The 17149-nt window shown below is 38.7% G+C and overlaps 1 protein-coding gene across 4 annotated transcripts in view; it reads left to right on the top strand.

The window, feature by feature from the left end:
- Positions 1-17149, top strand: part of FGD4 (FYVE, RhoGEF and PH domain containing 4) — a 142616-nt gene that overhangs the window by 29555 nt on the left and 95912 nt on the right. Inside the window, exon 1 of one of the 4 annotated variants that reach the window (XM_045554047.1) lies at positions 3981-4279. The exons of the other annotated variants lie outside the window; for them this stretch is intronic. The gene's annotated coding sequence lies outside the window, so the exon portion shown is untranslated. Of the gene's footprint in view, positions 1-3980; positions 4280-17149 lie in introns of those variants that run through there. 4 annotated transcript variants of the gene reach the window in all.

Raw genomic sequence — 17149 nt, 5'->3', positions numbered from 1 at the left:
AATTATTATGTATTATATTTTCAAATGGTGCTAAGTTGCTAGGTCAAAGGTAGTTATTTAGGTTGTTTGTACCTAACTACTTAATAGATGGAATTCTCAGGAATTTCTTTTGGCCTGGGGCACTGGGAAAGTTACTGAGATGCTCTGTGATTTGAAAAGTTTGGGAATTTCTGTCTGCCTGGATAAAGTCTGTTATCAAGGAAAAGAGAACCGAGGATTATGGGCTAATGAAAGTGGGCATTTTCAGTACTAAAGGGAACTGGAGCGGCACTCTCAAGATTATTTAATCACTGCTTCGTTGGCATAGTGGCTGCGACAGCAGATATCCTAGGCAAGGTTGCTGCCTGCCCAATATTTGAAGAAAATAAGTTATCAGGCTCCTGATCCCAACACCTTTTTATCTTGAGAACCTTTATGGGGATTGTTGGCTCTTTGTCACATGCCCTACTGCCTACCTTTCGGGCCCTATTATTAGATTCTGGGCAGTGTGGTTTAAGGAAGTACTATTGGGAAGGCAATGTCAGAACACCCAGAGGGGAACTTGGAGCTGCAGAGGACACTACTACTTCTTACTTGCCTTTCTTAGATCTGCCATTTTTTCCCCCTAAGTAATTCCCATGGAATCGATTTTTTTAGAAACTGTGAGCCAAGTTCTTTTTCAGTTGTTTTTTATTGTCTCGCCAGTTAGTAGATCCACCCAAGAACACGGTGGAATGAACATTGAAAAATATGTGCAGGAGGAATAAATATTATTTTTAGAAAATTATAATTTGACATTAAGCATTTTGGAAAACTAGAAAAGAAAACAGCACAAATATTTGTTCCTCACAGCTATTCTTAAAATTTTGAAGCCCAGGTAAGCCCGAGCTTTTGTTCCTAAGAATCTCTTCTCTTTTATCTCATTGCAAATGTGTTGTATTTGTTCATAGTATTCAGTTTTGTATTCTGTGTTCCCCCTCCCTGCTTCTAGGAGATGGTGACTTAGACTCAAGCTTTGGTTTCAGACAAATGAGGTTCTAGTCTCAGTGTTGAGATCTAGGGCAAAGAGCTTAAATTCTGAGCCTCATTTTGCATACCTGTACAATGAGGATAATACCTACTTCTTAATCTCTGTGAAGTTTAAATAAAATATTTGTAAAGTGCTTTTTAGAGTGTCTAGCACAGACTAGGGACTCAGTGAACAGTACCTTGTTATTAATAGACCGTAAAACTTTCCTTCTTTGCCACATAGTCTTGGTGACCATATTTAATAACTGCATAATAGCTTACTAAGTTGTATACATTGTTATTTGCATAACCATTCAGCTAATTCTGGGTTCTTAGGTACCTCTAAATTTGAACTGGAATAAAAAATTATGTATGGCATACTTTAGTGAATTCAGCAGATTTTTAAAGTTCTCACTTTATACAAGGACTTTGGCTTAGCATCAAGAACACAGAGTTCAGAGTAGCACCGTTCCTGGCCTTGAGGGGTTCATAGTCTGAAGGGGGGATGTGTACAGACAACTGTGGCCTATGAAACACTGTCAATGTCCAAGTTATTGAGAAAGCACAGAGGAGAGGACAAAATGTCAGACTCTGGAGAGCTCAGAGAAGTTAGGAAAGGGTTGTAGGAGATGAGTTAAGTGAATTATGTGGGTAAGGGCAGGTTATTAAGGGCTCTTTACACCATCATACATTTTGGGACTTTTATTCTCAGTGCAATGGGAAAGCCAGTTTTAAAAAGAGAATTGGCATTATCTGGTTGGTTTTATAGCCTGTAGGGTACAAGGTGGAGGCAGGGAATCTAATAAGGAAGTTAAGGAATCCAGGTGAGAGATGGTGTGGCCTAGACCAAGTGAGAGTGGCAGAGGCTTGAGAAGTGGCCAGGTTTGAAGAAATAATCCATGACAAATTGGTTGTAAAGTGTCAGGAGTCCAGGATGGGCTCCCAGGTGTTTAGCCTGAGTGATGGGAAGGATGCAAAAGCAAGGAAAGATGCTGGAGGACCAGATCTGAAGAGAAAATCAAGAGTTGGGTTTTGGAACATTATATTTGAGGTGCTTATTAAACATCTAGGAAGAGGATATTTAACAGGTGGTCAGATGTAGGAGCCTGGAATTCATGGGGAGAGAGGTTTGTCCTGGGGTCATGCATTTGGGAGATATTAGTATATATGTCATATTTATAATGTTTTTAAAACTAGGTACAGTTATTTCACCTATTACTACTATTACATTCCCCTCATATAATTTTTTTTTGTTTTATCATGTATTTTTTCCAGATAAACTTTGGAGTCACTTTGCTAAATTTATTTTTTAAAGTATGTTGGAAATTTTACTAGATGGCTGTTTGGTAAATTTGGAAGGCTTGACAATCTATAAAATGCATCTTTTCATCCTTCAACACATCATGTCTCTCTGTTAAGTTTTCCTTTGTTTCTCCTAGTAAGAGTTCATTCTTTTTTCCCTAAATAGTTCACACTTATTCTTTTTTTTTTTTTTTTTTTTTTTTGTGACAGAATCTCACTTTGTTGCCCGGGCTAGAGTGAGTGCCGTGGCGTCAGCCTAGCTCACAGCAACCTCAAACTCCTGGGCTTAAGTGATCCTACTGCCTCAGCCTCCCGAGTAGCTGGGACTACAGGCATGCACCACCATGCCCGGCTAATTTTTTCTATATAGATTTTTAGTTGGCCAGATAATTTCTTTCCATTTTTAGTAGAGATGGGGTCTCGCTCTTGCTCAGGCTGGTCTCGAACTCCTGACCTCGAGGGATCCACCCGCCTCGGCTTCCCAGAGTGCTAGGATTACAGGCGTGAGCCACCGCGCCCGGCCTACACTTATATATAATATTATTCTCAGGTGTCCTGTACTTTTTATTGCCATTGTTATTAGTAAATCCAATCTTGTTGATATTCTGATAGTTTTTGCTCTTGTAAAGAAATTATATTGATAAATTTGGTTATTTCACTAAACTTCTGGAATTATAAATAATATCCTTCATGATTCCTTTGATTTTTTTTTTTCCTTTTTTTGGTAGGAATAGAATCATATCATCTGTAAGGATTTTTATTTTTTTCCTTCCAGTATATATGTCCCATTTCAGAAAAGAACTCTGAAATTTAAGATAGGGAGTGACTATAGCGTAAGGTGGCAATTAATACCTAAAAGTCTAGTCATAGTACACAGTTTTTGTTTTGCTTTCTTTTAAAGCTAACCTTATTATTTATTTTTCTTGCTCTTTAAAAAAATTTTTTTTGATGGACATTTTGAGTGCCTATAGTTTATATGTTTTAGATTTGTGGATTACCTCTAATAGTTGATTTTCATGTAGTATATTTGGTTTTCAGCCATTTTGATCTTCCAAGGACTTATTCTCTGATTCCTGCATGAGCACCAGAGGGTGGAGGAGCTATTTGCCTGCTGAATTAACATTTAACCTTCATGGATGTTGAAACAAATTAAACCCTTGAAAATCAAGAGATTTCAAGCCTATAATTGGATAAGACTTTAGGTGAAAATTTATATTCAGTACCCCATCCTGCCCCCCAATTCAATAAATGCAGTAAAAAATGAATTTAAGTTTTTTCGTAGAAATTATTAATTTATAAAATAATTGATTTTGAAAACTTGATTTTATTTTCAAACTAAGATATTTTTGCAAAGTTGAATATTATATTTGTTTTAAAAAATCCTTATGCACATCAAAGCATTTTTCAGTTCTCATGTAGACTGCAAAAGCTAGTTTTCTACAGTGCTTTGAGTTTTCAAGTTAACTTTCAAGTTTTGTTTTTTGTTTGTCAAGTTAAGCCTCCAGTAACCTTTCTCCCTGAATGAACAGAGGATGCGATCTGAAACGTCTGAGACTCTGTACCACCCAGCGTAAATTTGCTGGAAAGCTTTTAGTTGGGCTGCGTTGCCTTGTTGAAATAGCCAAACACCTGCTAGGCAAGCCCTGCGCATGTGAGTGGCTATATATGTTCCCTCCTTTAGGATTTGCAAAGCTGGAGCACAAAGACGGCGATTGTTACCCAATAAGCAGTAGTCACACACTTCTACCAATCGCCTTAGGAGGGCTGGTTACCATGGAATCCACCATCTGTTCACTCCCCGCCGGAATGTGATTATCCTTGCTGGGCTGGGAACTGGGGAAAGAGGGGAGCCTGTGCTGTGTGAGATTATCTGCAATGGACTGGGTTAATGGGAGGCTAGAACTGGCTCGCTGGAGGAACAAATGAAGGGAGTTTTGCTTCAACCATTTGTGACTTCTAGCCAAGAGGAATAAATCCAGCTTTTAATAAGGTAAGTAACTCTGGTAACGTGTATCCAGTTTGTAGTACGTTTGTGTGGGGTATTATCTCCATGTGGTCCAGGGAAAGAGAGCTCTAAGCTCTCCTGGAAGAAACCTCCTGCATCTTACACTTCTCTTGTATTGATTTTATGCCGCTCAGTAATGCCCGTACAATTACATGTTGATGTTGGAAGATGAAAAAATTATTTAATCTTTTACAATTTTCTCTGCCTGTGAAATTGTTTTATGATCCCCGAAAGTGGCAAGAAGACAGTCGTTTTTAATGGTTTCTCAGGATGAATGACACTGGGATTCTTTCTGAAATACGCCCATAGCCACAACGTGTTCGATGCCTGTTCTGATTATTTGAGAAATGTCTCGGGTCAGGGACGTTTGTAGGTTACGATTTAATTAGTGGTTATTCTAGCCCGCGTGACAGACCTGCCATTACTAGTTCATGTTTTGAAATGCGATGTTTATGCAGTTTCATTTTGCAATGCTTTGGCACAAGTTTCGAGGGCCTGTACATGTGGAAACAATGTGGCAGTGCTCTAACGGCAGGCGTGCAGGCACAGTGGGAAAAGGCAGGGGCAAAACTAGGAAGATCAGCTTCTGTTTCAAGGGCTTCCTTTGTTTTGCTTTTTCAACAGCCCCTGAAAATGTGTGTTGCATATTGTGAGCAGTAGAAGGAGATTTGGGTTCTAACAAACGGGTGACTGACATTTTTCTGTGTGGCTAAGAGGTTGGTAGCTCAAACAAGGGACTTCTATATCCTTTGTAAAGCAGCATTGTAATACCCTTCCCCAAAACTGTGCCCTAAAATATAAAAGTGAAAAAACAAAAAGAGTGCTGTCTGTACTCTGGATACTTCTTTTGTGTAAGTTTTTCTGTCATTTACGCCCTAGTGCCAGTACTCTGTGAGTCTTAACTGGGTCTGCCATTTTTATTTGATATAGGGAAGGGTTGCAAAGAAAGGTTTTGCTTATGCAGTTTTAGTCCTAATTGTGCTGTTCTCTGTCATCTTGGACATTCATGTCAGTGGGTCAGCGGCTGCCCAGAGAGCTAGAAAAGGTTATTGCTAATAGTCCCTCCTTGTTTCATTTTCTTTTTTTAATGATAGTATAAAATTAGATGACCTCGAATTGGTCAAGGACTCATGTTCTCACTTCAAGAACAGGTTTTTTTAAGCCTGACTGTTAGTTGTAGATTCTTCGTATTAATTCTAGTTGACTTTAAAATTGTTACCCTCTTTTGTGCTTACTGGTCTTTATATAGTATTATTATTATAAGCTTTTTAAAATATGCAAAATTAGATTAAGTATATACTAGCTCTAAGAAGCATCTTTTAAAAATAAGAGTAGACATGTATCTGCCCAAAAATGTCCTTAGCATCATCTGTAAAAATTTGCAAGCTAATCTGGTATTATTGGGATAATATTTTCACCCATAAAAATCAGTCATTCACAAGCAATATAAGGTTTGGGAAGAAATGAGATAAATTAAAAGCATCGTATATATTTTGGGTGTTCATGTTGCTTTGATTACTGTGTTAATCTGAGAAATCTGAAAAAGCCTGAGAGCGAATGGGTGTGAAGTGTGTGGCGTCCTTGTGCCTAGGATGTGGTTACTTGGGCAATTGAGGTGGGCTAGATAAATCTGTACACTTCTCAAGTTCTCTAGTGTTTGTGAATTTGCTTACTGAGTTAAAGTCGTAAGATTGTGTTTTTAAAGTGGATGTTTGTTAGACTATATGAAGATTGTATTTTTAAGTAAGTATTTGTTAGGGTACATCCCAGCATTTTATGGGTATTGGCAGGCGCTTAGTCACTTGTAAGCATATTTATTAATACATTCCTTGACCAAGTTTCCAGAGTAGTAATAAAACCACAAGGTTTTTCAAAATTTGTTCAGAAAGCTTTGTTCCATCAACCACTGACAAACTTAGTGGTTCTTGAGGGTGGCCCTTTACAGAAATTGGTGAGCAGGAGTGATAGCAGAGACAGCCGCTGGAGCACCTGTAGTCCTAACCAGGTATCTGAGGGACAGGAGTGCATGGTCATGCTCATGGACTGCACTTGAAGGGAGACGTCGGCTTCCATTCCCACATTGTCAGTGGTGAGACCCACCACCATGTGCACAGCTGCTTCTTGTAAGGAATTTAGAACTACTGAATTCTCAGGTCAACCGCAAAGCATTGCTTTCTGATTCTCACCGTCCTTACATGTGGGGGTCAAGAGAAGTGCTAAATTTCTATGATTTAGGAGTGTTCTTCCAACTTTTCCAGCTCTTTGATGGCTTGATGCTTTTCAATCCTTCAGTACGACTTAAGGTTTTACTAAATAAGACTAACCTTATTCAGAGTTACTTCATGTAAAAGTATTATATGGATGGCAAATATGAAACTGTGAATAAAGTATTTAGAGTGATTCAAATCCTTAGTCTGAGTAGATAGCAAATCAACCCACCATTAGTCCCGCACAGTCAAGTGTGTCTGCTGCTTGCTTTGACACATTATGCTGGAATGCTGCCTGGGCTAACTTACATTCAGACTAGTAGACTACAGAGCTTATAAACAGTGGTTAAATTCTTACATCTTTCTTCGTATGTTTTATTGGCACGTTTTGCCTAACTCCTAAATTGAGTCCTTTGGTCTCTTTGCTTTTGGGATACAGATATATAATCTATATTTCAAAACTAACTATTTTTGGCCCTTGTGGTCCACTGGACCCTCCAGCTGTCTGAGATGGTGGAATAGTAGGGATGTCAGGTGGCAAACCTGAGGATGCTGTCATTGCTAATGCTGCTATGTTCACACGTCCTTGGGGTTCAATCTGTTTGCATTTTTCACGAATTTTAAAAATAGGTGCACTGTAAATTACCATCCTTTGCCTTCTCCCACAATTCCAAATTGCCATGGGTACCAGAAATGCTCAGAATAAGTTAATTACTGTGTTAGATATAGAACTACAGGATGGGAAGCCTATAAAGCATTCACGTGAATGATGTAAACTCACAAAAGCTATGGCTCAAAGCTGGTTGCATTTGGCGGGATTTTTCTCTATACGTGTGCCAGTCAATGTGAGTATCGGCAGCTGTTCTGAGTTGCTGTCCTCTTCTGTTTTTATCACTGCTTCTGTGCTTCTGTAAAAAGAAAAAATAAGGCAAACTTTTCATAAATTGGCAATGAGTGGAGCCATGTAGACTGTGGTAGATCCTTGGAACAGCTTTGTGTATTGTTACTTACCCTTTTCTCCTTCAGTTGCCATCACTTTAACCCCAGGAATAGCTTAATGGAGTTATACAAGGGTGTCTCACATACCCTATTAGAAAAGTTCTCGATTTTACAAATAACTGCCACTCTGTGGGCTAATTGTTCTTTTGTAACAAATGTGTTGAATTACTGACTTCCCCTGTCAGTTCCTTCCTTCCTCCTTGTCTGCCTGAATCCTGTGTTCTTTTTTAACTTTTACCAATTTCCTGGTCCTGAACTCAGATTAATGCAAGGATGAGACAAAGGACAGACAAGACTCAATGTATTGGGTTTATTAAAAGATTCCTATTATACATAACGTACGTAAGATGTTTGTTTTCACATAATTTAAAGGTCCCAATCTAAACAGGATCAACTAGTTTTTAACTCCCACATTTTCAAGAAGAATCTGAGGCCCCTAAAGATTAAGCAAGGTCACACAACCTTTGAGGTGCAGAAACAGCCAGTGTTGAGTATTGCATGCTGAATGCAAAGACGTGGGGCAAGGTCAACTGACTTTCCACATTGTTGCCTTTATGAGGAGCAGAACCCCAGGTGTCACCCTAAAATCTTACAGATGCAATTTTCCATATGCCTAGAGGGAACAAAGCTTTGAAAGATGATTTCCTCAGTAATCAAAGTCATAAGAAACAGATTGTTATAAATGCCTAACTTTGTGAAAAAACACAACTGCCAAGCTGACTAGATACTTGTGTTTTTTAGCTAGCATGCCCTCTCCCCAGTAGCTGTATCTATACAAAAAGTAAAATGGTCAGAATGTTGCCCGGTGATTGTGGAGCCTGGAGCAGGTGGTGGGGGACAGCCTGAGGGATGATGATGGTCCAGTCTAGGGCACACCTGTCACTTGGACAGCATACAGCACTCCTGTTGTGGGTTAGAACACCTCTTCTGTGGACATTGCTGCAAGTATATAACCTGCACCTCCTTACTCATTTTCCCTTTCCTCTGCTCTCCACACCAACGCACAGGCTCCTCCCTGCCCAGGTCCTCCCTACCCCACATTGGGTCATTTTCTCTTTGGCTATGTTACTGTCATTGGTGTTAACCTTCCATTGATTCATCAGATATTTATTGGACATTTTCTCCATGCTGCTACTGTTGCAGATGTGGAGGACATGACACTGAACACAATGGGAAGGTTTTTAGTGAAATTTACACAATAGAGATAGGTGACATAATGAGATAGGTGAACAAGGTAATTTCAAATATTGCTGAGTATGTGAAGACAAGACGATACGTTAAGGAGAGATTTGAGGGCAGCAAACTTTAGATTGCTAATTAGGAAATGCTTTTTTGGGGGGAAGGTTTCATATAAGCTGAGATACCAATAACTAGGAGCCAGCCAGCAGCGTATGATCCAAGACGGTAGAGGGAGGTATGTTGTCATCCCCAATTTATGGATGGGGAAATTGAGGACAGCCAATCATCAGGATCATATTTAAATAAGGTTAAATTAATGCTACAAAGCCATACTTTGTGTTATCTTTACTTTTCTTTCAGGACTTAATCCTGAGTATGTGTACTTTCTCAAAATCAGAGTTTAATGGGTGAGCTGGGAAGGCATTTCAGGACAGTGGTTAAGAGCAGCAGTTTTAAAGTCAAGCAGACCTGGGTTTAGCCCCATCTCAAATACTGGCTATCTGAATATCTCTAGACCAGTCACTCAACCTTTCTAAACCTCAGTTTCCCCATTTGTTAGAACTCATGGGGTTGTCATGAACATAAAAGGAAGTTATGTTCAAAAATTCAGTTAGTGCTAAAGATGGTGGTGATGGTCATGATGTTCTCTAAGAGGAATCAGTAATAATCCCCTGAATGTTAAAATATTTGCTACCGTTGGCAGTGAAAGCCTGGTAGGACTGTTAGCCCTCAAATGCATTTATTCAACAAACCCTTTTTGAGCGTCCACTCTGCCCATGCTAGATTCTGGGTGAAGAGCAGGACTAGGACATGCTGTGTGCTCACACCGTGCTCAGCTGACAGTCTGTTAATTAATTGCATTCAGTGTGATTGGTGACAGAGCAGAGGAGGGGGCCTTTGGCTGTGCAGGGGAAGTGGCTGGGAATTCTGGTCTGAGCAGACAAGCAGGGAGGCACGATGGGCCAGGAGGTGCTAATAGCTGAGTGCAAACTTGGGCGAAGGCAAGGTGGGATGTGAGAATGGAGATGCTGGTACAGAAGTTTTTACTTTATCTGGTAAAGAATGAGGAACCTTTGAAGACTTTTAAACATTTGGGGAATAGATCTTCAGTTTTATAGTCTGAAAAGATTACTAGCAGTTTAAATGATGGAAACATTGGATGGATAATATCCAAGGCAGCAGGAATTCTTCATCATCATCATCATCATCATCTTCTTCTTCCTCTTCTTTAGTCACACTTCATTCATTCACATTTCATTCATTCCTTTTTCTTCTGTCACCACCCCCACAGTACAGTTAAGTCATCTTATTCTTGATATTTAGATTCTAAATTTAGGAACAATAAATAATAATCTAAATTTAGGAATAATAAACAAATAATCTAAAATCCCAGCACCTAAAGCAAAACTTTCATAAAGTCAAAAAAGTTCTTGAAAAAAATCCCCTAGGAAGACATAACTTTGGAGATCACCCCTCTCTCATTAAGTCTAACACTGTGCGTGGTTTTTTTCCTGATGTTAGAAGAGATTGCTGCTGCTTTGGTTGGGCCTGAGATAAAATTATTACTTTGCTGGCTTTTAGGGGTCATGCTGAACAAATTAAAGGCCTAGAATTAAGCTCAGTGTGGTGAGAGCTCACATTTGGAGTGTCACAAGTGAACCAGGAAGGATTTCAAGAGCAGCAGGTTCATGATTTCTGTCTTACTCTCACTACGGGACATATGAGCACTGGGTCCAGTTGCCTGAGCAACTTAAAACGTTGCACCTGTGTTTGTGCACGTACACTCACAGCTGTTTTCTGTATCTGCAAAGCATATATGGTTCAATTTGAGCACGTAAATGCACTTATCATGCAACTAGAATTACAGTATGTGTCAACTTTAATGTTTTCTACATGTCAGACACTGCAAAGTATATTCATCATGTTATTTGATCTTTAACAAATATTTGAGATGAAAGGGATTCATCCCCATTAAACAAATAAAAATGTTGCTAGGAGATACAATACGTACTCTTTCCAAGTTCACCAACTATTAAATGATGAACTAGGATTAAAAGCCCTGTTCTGGCTTCACTCTTATGGTCTTAGCTGTTAAGTTCAATATTCGTTAGTTAGAAAGCCACTGCATTCTTTAGTTAGAAAGCCACAGGCAAAATGGTAATAATTATAGGAAACTTAACCAATTGCAGTAGCAGAAGGGGTGTAAAAGTAAGATCCCAAAGAGACAAAAAGACTGTCCTTAAGAAGCCCTCAGGTGGTTACTAATTGTCAAAGAACAAAGAACTCTTATGAGTTCAACAAGGAGGAAACAGGAATGACTAATACATGAACAAAAGCTTTACATAACTAGCAAAGAAATACACAATATATTCTTGTTTATTATATCAGTAAAAATTTTCTGAATGCTTCTTTTCTGGATTGGCACCCTTGTATCCTTCAGATGACAGTGTAAACTGATAGAACTTTTTGGAAAACAATTTGGTAGATATGTTTTATTTTAATAAGAGAATTATGTTGCTATGAGGAATTGAATGCCACTGTAACTTTAAAGTGTTTTCTCGTATAGAAACAACATAAAGGTATCTCATGGAACCCAGGGGCCGTAAGTTCATCCAGGCCGCACAAGAGGCTGGAACCAGGACAATTACATTCCCTGTCCCTCTGGCTCATCCTGGCTGCTCCGTCTGTGTGCCTCACGTGCTTCACCCTGGCCTGTTAAGCATCCTTCCATGAATGCACAAAACACGGCCACCCCTAATCTCAGATCACACCACTTCCCAGTCCCAGTGCCCAGCGGAAGCACACCTGTTCAACTACTGATGCTTTGGGGAGAGAGACTGATGGGCTAAGCCTTGGTCGGTGATGACCCTTGGTTATCAGCTGTGGCCACGGAACATGGGTTACTTGACCTGTAACAAGCAAATAGAAACACACTGCTACATGTATCAATAGCTTTAAAAATGCTCATGTTCTTTGATCCTGTAATTCCAATTTTAGAAACCTACCACTAGTAAGATACCGAGTGATCCAGTGAATGATTTTTCTCATCACATCAGGTGTTTTAGTGGGAATGGGGAGATGTGGGGAGATACTAACATGTTCAACAGTAGGGAAATAGCTAAATGAATTATGATACGTTCATGGGATTGTATGTTATACAGCTATTAAAAACATGTTTTCATAAAATGTAGGAAAATGCTCAATGAAATGTTAAATGTATATATGTGTACATGCTGTGTTAAGTTACATTTTATATAGTACATAAAAAATTCTAGAGGGAATTACTGGAGGGATAACACTAGTTATTTCTACATGTTAGGATCACTTTTGTTTTTTACAATTTTGTGTAGATTTTAAATGATTAACAATGACCTTACAGGAATTCTTTTGTAAGGGTTATGAAGTTGAGTACTTAAGGATGAATTTCCTAATAATTAGTCTGCTTTACATGTTTTGTTGGAGAGCTATTTTTCTATCACTGATAGTATTCAAATAGAAATTAGACAAACACCTGTAAGATATATTGTAGAGAAGATTCATCTATCAGGTATGTGGAACTGAATGACTTCTAAAGTCATTTTTTTTCAACTCTAGTGTAATGTAAAACAGAATTTACTCTGGAAAGATTTATTTTTTTAAATGCTTAATTAAATGTTACAGGAAGATACTGTAATACAAGCCAAATACCTTTTGTGAAAGAGATGTGAAATTATGTAGGAGTCATCAGAGTTTGTGGGATTAAGGAGGAGGCAATGGATTTGAGTCAGCTCTTGAAGGTGGTGATAGGCAGGTATTGGATTACATGAAGGAAGTTGTTTTAAGGCCTAGGAAATGATTGTTGCTAAGGCAGAGTTAGGATTCGGTCCATTCTAGGTAGTAACCACACAGCTTGCCAAATAGCAGAGGCCATTTCCTTGATTGTTCCCGAGTGAGATGAGCATGAAGTGGTACAGAACTTAGATTGAACAAGAGACCAAAGAGTAGCCGCTATGGTAAATCTGCTTTTTTTGGGCTTAATAATATTCTGGGAAGAAAACTTAAAGGTTAGTCAGCCATGATTTTTATGTTTGGGTGGTGATGTTAAGTTAATGGCAGTAATAGATTTACAGCTGTAGTATAAAATCAAGCTTCTTGTTTAACTCTCAGACATTAAGATTCTTTGAAACTACCCAGAACTATGAAGAAACCAAGGACCTTTAGTCTTATTGGTATATATACGTGGCGGGGGGGGGGGGGTGTCATCTTTTTGCCAAAAGTAAAGCAATACTGAAAGTATATTCTTTGTGTTCATTAGAAAAAGACGTAACTCCATAAAGAGTAAGCTGGTTTTAGGAATGAAACTTAGTTTAGCATTTTAAGTAAAGCGGATTGTTCTCCCTTTTAAAAAATGACGTAGGTGTAAAATTACTACTGTAAAAATGATCTGTATAATATAGCTGTTCTTTAAATTGTCTTTCTATTTTCTGATCATTTTGTACATTGAGTCTGTTCTGTGATGATTCATAACTTCTAAACTAATGCTGACAAGTGTATCCTAAACTGAAAGTTGGGGGCAATTTGAGTGCTCCAAGAAGGGGAGTGCTCATGACCCTGAGCTCACTTAGCCTCAGCCTTCAGGTGTCTTTTAGTGCTACAACTCTTGGGACTCCTTTTTCCAGATTAGCACCGCCCCCTCCCTCCAATCCCCTATTAGGGTTTGTCACCCACACCTTATCACAGAAAATTGTCAGGGTAGTAGTTTCTTCAGTCAGAAGGACCAGGTAAGCTAGCAGCCAGCTAATCCAATAGCTTGACTACCTGAAATACACAATGGCTTTGAAAAAGGCTGATCCAAGGTCCAGCTCTTTCCCTCCCAGGGAGCATATACATTTTAACAGTTGGAAAAAAATGAGTTATTTTGACCAGATGTAAGTGCAAAGCCTGCATCTTCAACCAGCCAGAGCTGTTTTTCTTGGTTGTTCAGAGGTATGATACGTTTCCAGAAAGGCTATTTTATCATTTGTGAACCTTGGCAGAAAGGGAGAAAGGCATGATATTTGCATAAAATTACTAGTGGAGAACAGATCAAATGGAATCTCCTCACTTCAAAGTTAGATGGAATCATTTTCTTGCCAGGCAACCTGGACATTCAATAAATGTTTAAGTGTTTTCCCAAACATGTGCTACAACAGCAAAGATACAGTCTTGCTCTCAATAAGCTCACTTTAGTAATTACAATGTATGATGCAAGGTCATAGGACTACACAAAGGTACATGCAAAGTGCTGTGATTGCACAGAGAGGAGGGACTTGTGCCCAAGACCAGAGAAGCAGGAAAAATGTCACCTTGGAGACATCTCTACACTGGATTTTAAGGAGGAGGAGAGATCTGCCAGGTGGTGAAGGGCATTTCATATCAAGGGAACAGCATACATAAAAGCTTGAAAACCGTAAAAGACTACTACTTGTTTGCAGTACAAGAAAGCTAGTGTAGCTAGAGTATTGGGATTAGGTGTAGAAGTAGAGTGGTTAGAATTTGTAAGATAAATGACACCAAATTACGTTAGTCTAAGCCATGCCTTGGGGTTGGGACGTGACCCAGTCGGCAGTAGAGAGAACCCTAAGATTTTTAAGCTGGCAAACACCATGGTTCTTTTCACATTTTGAAAAGACGACTGATAGCACTGTGGAGGAAGGGCTAGGTGCAAGGTGCTGGAATCTTGGCATTCTGATAGGGAACAGATGGTACAGGAGAGAGATGATGAGTCCTCTGAGTTAAGACACTGGCACAAGGATGTAGGAAGAGAGAAGGAACTGAGAAATTTATAGGAGTCAAATTGCCAGGATTTAGTGATTAATTGGATGTGTGGATGGGTTGAAGGAGTGGGAAGTGTCAAGAACAGCTCTGCGTTTTCCAGCTTGGGTAGCTGGCTAGATGATGCGTCACTAGCTGATAGGAGGATGCCATGGGGAAGCAGAGCGGGATCCTATGTTTGAGTAGGGAACTGTATTAAAGTTCTCATCACCTGTCTGTAGTTTAGATTTATATAGAAAATTTGTGGGTTTTTTTTTACAGTTTTGAAAATAAATCCACACAAATCCAATATATTCATAATGTGATGCACAGTATTAGCTTCTCTTTTGTGAAAACGGAAAATGTGACAATAAAAGGAAAATAATGAGAGATTTTAAAACTCCTAGTTTTTCTTCATGCATCACACTTCAAATTCTAGCACTCTGTACCATTTTAAATTGTTGCCTATCAAGAGGTGACTATACCTTTTCTATGGGATGAAAGCAGAAAATAAAGGAGGGTTCTTCTCAGTTCACAGTATAACTTGGAAAAACTGATTTTGTGTGTGTGTGTGTGTGTGTGTGTAGTCATGCTATCCAAACAGTAAATTAGTTTGTTAGTGATATATTTCAGTTATAAAATAGTGAAGCAGTGTTAATGTTGGGGCAAGAAAAGGCTATGTTAGTGGGGTTTTTTTACTGAAAGAAAATATTGCAATATTAATTAGGTTCCTCAACAACAACTTTTCTGGTAAAGCTTTTTCCCTAGCTGCATTACTCTTCTCTGAGCTTATGAAACACTCTGTGATTTTTATCTGTCATCAATATATTTGCAATTGGCTGTTACCTTATCTCTCTCCCCACCTAGATTGAGTAACTAAGGCCAGGAACTATTTTACTCACCCTGTATCCCCAGCTTTTGGGTCAGCTCAGAACCCATGCTAACACTTGAGGTTGTTAAACTGAACTAACGTCTAAGAAAAATTTTAAGGTAAAGGAGTTTGTTCAAATTGTCAGTGAGAATTTCAAGTTACCGTTTAAACAATTGGACGGTAAGAAGAGACAGCACACCATGGGAGTAGAACAGTGACTGCCACCTCGCTTCAGCTCCAGTGTAAGTGCTTTAGGCAAGGGCCCTTTCCAGCAAGGAGAGCTACACAGCTCCTTCTCAGATCTCTGATAGTTCTTGGGACCATTCTTGTCTAGTTTCCCTCATTAGACTGGGTACTGGAGGTCATGGATTTTTATCGTGTTCATCTTTGTGCTTCCAGGTGCCTGCACAAAGCCCAGCCAAATAGAAGGTGCTATGTTAGGTAAAGCACCTAATCATAGGAATGAGGAAAAGAATGAGTCTACCCAGCCTTCTTACAGTGTTAGAGAATCACTAAGGAATTTGAAAGGTAAAAGGTATCATTGACAGTGGGTCTGAATTACAGGCAACAATAATCTTTTAAAATGAAACTAAAATCTTTTTTAATACATATTTGTTCTGGTTTGAAAATCTGCTTTTCTTCCTGTCCCTCCTGTCCCTTTCAGCCTATCTATACTGACATTCCACATTGTGTTGATACACTGGGTGCCACTTCAAATAACTTCATTTTCTTGTTTACTCCTGAATTAGTTATTAACTGCCTACCTCCTTTTAACAGACGTGATAAAAGAAATAACAGACAGAACCTGTATTTTTGCACAGGTATATGTAAGTGCCTGTGTCTTGAGAATATAAAAATCATCAGGGATGGGTAAGGACCAAAATAGCATAGAGGAAGACAGGATAAATTGAAAACTGTGGTTTTGAATGAAATAGCCCTCTTAAAGGGGCAGACGGCTTTTAATAACTGAGATAATCGTACTGACGAAGTCTAAACCAGTCTTTAACCAGTAACTTAGTTTTAATAAATAATGGGCTGTTAATCCCAAATTAGGACATGATATAATGACTAAGATTGTCAAAAGCAAAACCATTCTTAGAAACCAGGAGAAAAATAATAGTAGTAAACGGGGAGAAAAATCAGCCCTTTGAAAATTACAGGATGGACTTAGGCAGCAAACTGGAACTAATTTCCCTATTTAAGTTGTGGTTAGTTATCAGCATTTCCTGTTTGCACTGGGTATTATCCATGGTCTTCTAGACATTATCCCAGTTAATAGGAATAATGGTGAAACTGACAGAGGATATACATACATGCTTACATCAGTGCATATGCTGAACTGCAAAATGTACAAATTATAAAGTGGTATTTTAGGACAAACTCTTCTATTTAAAATGGAACAAAGTTTATTTTCATATAATAAAAGTTTCTCATTTTAACCCCCCATGTAGTTATTAGGTGATGTATATGTAAATGATAAAAGCAAAAATTACTTTCTAGTAAGATTCCTATGACTTATTAAAGTACCAAGAGTTTAATTCATTGTTTAAATGAGGAAAGGAGTGGGGAACTCAGTACTTTGATTTAGGATGGTAATTTTATCTAAGGAATACATATTTGTGACATAATACTGGGACCATTACTACATAACACTATAGTAGATCTGAAAATGACCATTATTTACATTGGGCAGTTTCAGCTCTGGCGTATTTTAAGTGTGTGCCCAAAAAAGTTCCTATTGCTTAATAACGCTTCTGTATTAACACATTCAAATCAGCAAATATTTGTGTGCCTTTTTGCTTTAAACTGACCTTGTCTTTGTGAAGG

This window comes from Lemur catta, chromosome 6 (assembly GCF_020740605.2).
Source record: "Lemur catta isolate mLemCat1 chromosome 6, mLemCat1.pri, whole genome shotgun sequence".
NCBI classification, from domain to species: domain Eukaryota; kingdom Metazoa; phylum Chordata; class Mammalia; order Primates; family Lemuridae; genus Lemur; species Lemur catta.
This window is presented reverse-complemented; position numbering and strand designations above follow the sequence as displayed.